Here is an 8,003-nt window from a genome sequence, read left to right as displayed (position 1 = left end):
AGAGACATATACATCAATGGAACAGAACAGAGAGCCCAGAAATAAGCTTTCACATATAGGGTCAACTAATCTATGACAAAGGAGGTAGAAATACTGGGGGTGCCATAAAAGCATATCCGCATACATTTTTTAAGAGAGGTTATCAATGTATTATTTTTTGACATTGAATTGAATTATAGTAGCAATGTGTAGTATGACGATTGCTCAAAAGATGGCATTAATCAAATGAATGCTAGCATCACCATGCAATAGGCAGGACAGTCAAAGAAAATGGTGGAAGCACGGTAGTCGTTTGAGGAATGCAAGACCATTGTGAAGTGATACTTGAAATTTGAGAATTTGTGGAGGTACAATCACAATGGAGACATGAGTGTGCAACAGAAACTCCAACACGCTAACAATTACATGCATTCGTGATAATTCTGAGACACATGGTGCTGTGTGTGATGTGCACAATGGAAGATCCGGGAGGTCTTGCACAGCAGCAAGTCCTGCTTTTTCTGCTATGGTCTTGGAACAGTTTACATGCTTGCTGCAGAAGTCTACAAAACAGTGTGCATGTGAGACAGGAGTTAGCAGAACAAGCATATGATGCATTCTTATATATTGAGTATTACAATTTTAATACAATTTTTTCCTTTCTTAAAGTGTGTATACATTTTTCGTCACCCTCTGTAGACACTAAAGGAATAATAGTCTCTTCAACAAGTAGTGTTGGGAAAACTGGACAGACACACACAAAAAAAATGAAACTGGAGCACTCTTTTATACCCTACACAAAAATAAACTAAAAATGGATTAAAGACTTAAATGTAAAGTCTAAAACAATGAAACTCTTAGAAGAAAACATAGAAAGCAAGCTATCTGACATCAGTCTGAGTGATATATTTTTGAACTCGTCCCATCAAGCAAGGGGAAAAAAAAGCAAAAATAAACATGCGGGACTCCATCAAACTTAAAAGATTCTCCAAACTGAACTAAACCTTCAACATAACAAAAAGGCTACCCACTGAATGGGAGAAAATATTTGCAAATGATATATCTCATAAGGGGTTGATATACAAAGTATATAAGAAACTCATACAACTCAATAACAAAAAAATAAACCATTCAATCAAAAAATGGGCAGAGGACATGAAAAGACATTTCTCCAAAGAAGATACACAGATGGTCAACAGACATATGAAAAGATGCTCAACATCATTAACCATCAGGGAAATGCAAATCAAAACCACAATGAGATACCATCTCACACTAGTAAAAAGGGCTATTATCAAAAAGTCAGCAAATAACATGTGCTATCAGAGATGTGGAGAAAAGCAAACCCTTGTGCATTGTTGGTGGGACTACAAATTGGTACAGTCCCCTTGGAAAACAGTACGGAAATTCCTCAAAAAAACTAAAAATAGATATACTATATGACCCAGCAATTCCACTTGTGAGTATTAATCTAAAGAAAACAAGAACACTAATTTGAAAATGTATATGTACCCTTATGTTTTTTGCAGTGTTATTCACAATAGCCAAGATATGGAAGCAACTTAGGTGTCCATCTATAGATGAATACATATACACAGAATGGATTATTACACAGCAATAAAAAAGAATGAAATCTTGCCATTTGCAACAGCGTGGATGGATCTAGAGGGTATTATGCTGAGTGAACTACATCAGGCAGAGAAAGACAAATAGTGCATGGTTTCACTTATATGTGGACTCCAATAAATGAAAACAAATGAACAAAGAAAACAAAAAACAGACTCATAGAAACAAAGACCAAAATGATGATTACCTGAAGGGAGTGGATGGGGAGATGGGTGAAAAGGGAAAGGGGATATAATCAATACTATTGTGATAAGTTTGCATGGTGACAAATGATTATTAGAATTAGTGTGGTAATCTCATTGTAAGGTATAAAAATGACAAATCACTGTATTGTACACCTGAAACTAATATAACTAATATAAGATTGCATATCAACTATACTTTAAAAAAAAAAAAATTCTGCTGAACTCCCATGTATGATGGTGTCTCAGGAAAAATTATTTATACCATTATTTTGAGTTGTGAGGTGAACTATATGCTTTTCTTCATGAAATGCCACTTTTATTTGAAAGAATAAAATGACTGAAAAATGATGGTTGTTCAATCTTGGATATTTGGCAGTTAGTGTTTTAAAAATGAAAAGAAGTATGTCTGTTACTTCAAAGAAAACAACTTGTAAAATTTGTCATCGATGATATAATTCAAGATTTCAAGTGAAAATTCAAATTTTAGAAAACTTTTATAAACCACCATGAGCTTCATATATTCCTAGTACTTAAAGATTTTTTCTGATGAAAGCGGTAGTGATATTAACAAATGTAATTTTTAATTTCATCTAATGTAATTTGTAAACACATGGAATTTCTGCATAAAGCACTGAACTAATATTTTCCAAATGGCTGATGCATGATGCCATGCAATCATGAAAAGATAAATAGTCCCCTCAAAGTGCATGACACATCAATGGATTTTAATGTAACATATTATGAAGTTTGTTATGTATTTTCAGAGTCCACATTGTAAGTAACATTTGAAAAATTGCTACTTGTCAAAATTAAGGATAATATCAAAGAAGAATATCTACAATTATCTGAACATTACTTTATTTTCCTAATCCATATCTCTAACATCAGATATTCAAAACATCATATCATAACAGATTAATGAAGAAGAAAATGTAGATCACATTTTTATTGTCAAATTTTAAAGGGAATTGTAAAAATGCAAAACACTGCCACTCTCATGAAACACTTATTATAATAAAACAACTGTTATGAAAATGCAAAATAATTTAAAATGATACAAAACACAATAAAGTGTGGTTTTAAAAGTGATGTTTTATGAAATAGAGAGATTTAGGAGAGCCCTCTGTTGAGGAGTGTGTGCATTAGTTAAGTAACTGATGCTAAATTTGCAAATGGCAGTAAGGACACCAAAGATATCTGAGTAATAGAAATATTTAAAGTGATGAAAAGCAAGAATCTACAACCAAGATTATTCTACCCAGCAAAGCTATCATTTAGAATCAAAGGACAGATCAAAAGCTTCCCAGACAACCATAAAAGCTAAACGGGTCCATAATCTATAACCGCCAAACCAGTATTAGAAGAAATGTTAAAGGGACTTCTTTACAACTGTTTGGTAACAACCAAGAAGAAGCAGAAGAAAAAAAAATTAAAAAACATGGATAATAAAATGGCAATAACTACATACATATCAACAATTATTTTAAATGTAAATGAATTAAATGTTCCAAACAAAAGACATAGGGTGGTGACTGAATGGATAAGGAAACAAGACTAACATATGCTGCCTATAAGAGACTCACTTCAGATTGAATGACACACACAGACATAAGGTAAAGGGAAGGGAACCAGATACTTTATGAAAATGGAAAAATAAAAACTGGGGTAGCAATATTAAAACCTGACAAAATAGACTCTAAAACAAAGATGGTAACAAGAGACAAAGAAGGACCCAGTGATTCCATATCTACATATGTATCTGAAAAAACATAAAACACTAAAAAAAAAAGATATATGCATAATATGTTCATTGCAGAATTATTTTTAAAAATTTAAAAATTTAGTTTAAAAAAGAAAAACATGGGATATCTTGATTTGTGGAAACAGCTCTAAAAAGTTATGGCCCTCACCATTTTCTCTGTATTGATGTTGATGCTCTGCTCTGTAAATTACTCTCCATTTCTTATAAAAACTATTAAATAACCAGTGATTTCCTTCTCTACTGCCATGAAAATAGATAAACTAAAAACAAATCCACTTGAGGAAGCAAAAACCAGACAAGAATATAAGGCATGTTGAAAATAAAATGCTTTAGTGTTCATTTTACTAGTTGTTGGAATGATACAGATATCTATGTACCATTTATGATCCCACTATTTGGAAAAATATTCAGCGATCTGGTTGTTTTAGATTAGGCTTATAAGAAAAACAAAGTTGTGCACTAATGCATTCCTGGGAGTGAGGGGGAAGATGGGGAGGTTAGTGGTATAATTTCAAGACAGTAAGAGTGAGAAAAAGGCAATTGATACAGATAAAAAAAAGCTTAATAAAGTGTGCTATGGCTTAATGAGAAATTATAAGTGGTTGCTTCATCATATAAAGTTTCTCTGAAAAACCCATGATGAATCATAATGCCTTAAAAGATCATCTTCAAAAGATAAGCAGTCATTGATCTGCTCACTCCTACCCAAATTTTAACCAATGGAGCATTAACTTTTTTTTTTTTACTTTTCTGAGTTTTGACATACTGTTTTGAAAGTCACTGGGGAAGCCAAATTCCATATTCAGCATTGCAGCTCATAGTTTCATCTAAGCCCAGAAATGCTGGGAGAAGCCAGTGGCTCCCAGGGTTAGATCAGATTAGGATGTTGACTAAAATGATACAACAAACATGGTGAATGAAGCTCTTGTTGGAATTAGCCCTCAACTCAGCAGATTCCAAGAAAACCAAAGGTATTAGGTGAGATGACAGCAGCAATTTTTGGAGAATCTGCATTAATCAATGACTGAGAAACCAGGAAGCAGGTGGAGCAGAGTAGGGAGGTGCCTAATTTGTGTACCACATAGTTTCCCTCTTTCACTATTTGTGAAACTGGTAATCACCTATGATAAGTGGTTCTGATACTATAATGTGATACCTTTATTTTTGTGAGAAGAAAATACCCTCACCTCTTCCCCTGGGTGAGAGGGGCTGATGGTGTAAGTTCAATGCTTCTAAATCGTGACTACTTAAGTTTTCCTAAAGGATGTAAAATTTTTGAAAATCAAGTTAAATTCCCCACTGCTGTAACTGGTCCAGAGGATGAAATTGATAATCATCATCTCCCTTTTCCATTACCCATTTAAGATATCTCAAATCCTCAGATAGTACTCATCAAATAAGAGTTGCTTTTTAGGTAATATCATCAAGATGGATGTGAGGCCTTAGTTGCTTTGTTTTTGTTGGGCTGTGATGTTGCATTGGACCATTCACATTATCAGTGGGCATGAAAGAACTAAGAGGCACTTTACCTTTATTGTATACTAGCAACCCTAGCTCCTTATGGTAATCAAAGTCAGTTACTCTAGACAACAGAGTGTTTCCTTTCTTTGCCTGCTGGACTACTGGCATGAGAAGCAAAAAGTGTCCAGGTGATAACTGCAGATTCAGTTAAGTGAAATTTTTATTGTTCCCTGACAGAGGTGTTTCTCCAGTCCCTCAGGATCCAGGACATCATATCCGACCAAACATAAGTTTATAAGGACATGAATCATAAATTGCATAAGTAAGATATTGGAGTAATGGTGAAAAGGGATACTCTACTTCTGTATCTCTTTCCTGGACCTACTAGTTTCAGCAGTGCCATACATACAAAGTGCCATACATTAGCCTTTGGTTCAGTACATATACTAAAATGGAGTACATTGTGAGACCAGTGAATCCCTCCATCATTAGTCCATTATACAATCCCTTTGACTGTAAGATGGCAGTGGTCCATTTATAACTAGGCAGATTATGTCATGTTGACCCAACAGAGAGTAGGCTTGAGTCCTTTCTGATTCTATTAGTCAATTGTAGAAAATCCCCTGTGAGGCCATTAGTTTGGGCTGAAAGAAAGGATTCAGTGTAATAGAAATATATAACATAAGATTCTGAGACATCAGTTCATGTAATTTACTCATGCCTTTCAAACCTATTCTAGTCTGGTCTTAAGTGTGTTATTTCCATCATTTAATGGATTACTGTTTTGCCTACCTGATCTTAGGATATGGTGAATCTGTTCATAATTGACAGTTTATGCCCAATGGTTGGGTGTTCAATCTTTATTATTAGTAGTACACAATAAGCTGATTTTCAATTGGAGAGTAAATTCTGCTATAAAAAGCATTGGCTTGTTCCAGAACACTAGAGGCCTGTTCCAAAACTATCTTATTGGGGCTTTCAAAGACACCACAAAGCATTCTTATCCACCATAGATAACACTAGGTGCTTATTAAGGTCTCAGAGGTGGTTTCTATATTGATATACTCCAGTGGACATATCGTATTTGGCACAGCATCTTAATAGAAGCTACCGTTGTTTATGGAAATCTACCATCATTTCTCATGATTCACTTGGATTTTTCAGGAGATGTTGAACTGGAAGGAGATAATAGGGGAACCCACTATCCTTATGTCCTAAAATTATTTGATGATGCTTTGATCCTTCACAATTCCTCCAATCATTTGGTATTATTTCTGATTTACTGTCTTGGTGTAGTAGTTTCAGAGCCTTTCACTTGAAACCTTTCTGCCATAAAAGCCTGTGCTCCAGAACCAATATAAAGTTTCTCAAACTGCTAACATTATATATATAATATATATAATATATATATATTATATATGTATATGGATATTCCTCTTTCCCAAGTGTAGATTTACCCTCGCAATTGGCCACAGCAGGTCTGATGGAGCCCAGAGAAAAGCTGAAACAGCTGGTGGATTTAGGAAATGAGGGGATTCAGGTAACAGCTGGGAATTTCTGTTAAATGAATGACTGATGTCCCCCTGAGGCAGTTGGGGCCAAGTGAATCCTAGGAGGGGCATAAACTGGTTTCACTGCATCTGCTTGATTCCTTATTTCGTTTCTCAAAACTCAAAGGAATTTTCAGCTAAGGATACAGATTCTATTCAAGTAATTGCTTTGCAAATGTTGTCAATGCATCTGTATTTAGAGCACCATAAACAAGAAAAAAAAAAATTAAGTAAGTAAACCACTGAAATCGTTTTTCATCCAGATGATTTGTTACTGCTATTATTTCTCTTTTACTATATGAGCTTTGATAATCCCTATTTCACCAATAACAATAATAATAATAATAAGTGCTTACTATGTATCAAATGTAGTTAAGTATTACACACAAACACACACACCTTTAATCCTCAAATCACTTCATGAGTGACAATTAATATCCCCCTTTCCATAGCTTATAACCAATACACTTGCACACACTTCAGTACTATATTGAAAAAGACGAGCCTGCCTGGTGGCTCACGTGGTTGGAGCCGGCTCGTTTCCCACATGGGCCAGCGAGCTGCGCCCTCTACAGCTAAGATTGTGAACAACAGCTCTCCTGTGGTCTACCGTGTGTTGTCATGAGTGGCCGGCAACCGGGGCGAGAGCTGCCATGAGCTGCTGTGAGCAGCCAACTGATGACGGGCAACCGACTGCCTCAGCGAGGGGAAGCGCAAGGCTCATAATACCAGCATGGGCCAGGGAGCTGTGTTCTACACAACTAGACTGAGAAACAATGGCTTGAACCGGAGTAGGGGGAGAGGAGAAGAAGGGTGGGGGGGAGACATTCCATTCTATATTCCAGGATTCTCTTTAAATCACGATGGAGGTTTGAATATTAATATACAAAGAACAATGTATGCTATTTTACTACTTCCATAAATACATATTTGAAATTCTCTGATATAGATATATCTGCCAGAAAAAAATTAAGTCTGTTTTTTGTTTGTTTGTTTTGTTTTCAGCAGAAAAGTCTGTTTTAATCACTCCATTTGATGGCATAAAAAAAAATCTAACTTCCTAAAATGTGTCAAAGTACTGTTAACAGTGTCATTAATAAGTATTTGGCTATATAATTCTAAATTGAATTATGGTTACAAGTGGCATAAGGATGGTTATGTTGTTGTTATGCTAAAATAGAAGTGATAAATGTGACTGAACCTTATTGTCCTGTCTTTAAAAGCTGTAATAGATGCACTCACATCCTAATATGTTTGCTGAATACAAAGTTGAACAGTGTATGTGGTCCCGTGCCCAGCAGATTCATTGCTGCCTCTTTGTGATACAGCTTTTAGTAGTATTGCTGTTTATTGCTAGCAATAGTATTTTCCTTGTACACTATCTCAGCCATGATCCCTTCATTTCTATAAAAATAGTCATGCTAACATAAAGGCTGACAA

Source organism: Rhinolophus hipposideros (assembly GCF_964194185.1).
Source record: "Rhinolophus hipposideros genome assembly, chromosome: X".
NCBI lineage: Eukaryota > Metazoa > Chordata > Mammalia > Chiroptera > Rhinolophidae > Rhinolophus > Rhinolophus hipposideros.
This window is presented reverse-complemented; position numbering follows the sequence as displayed.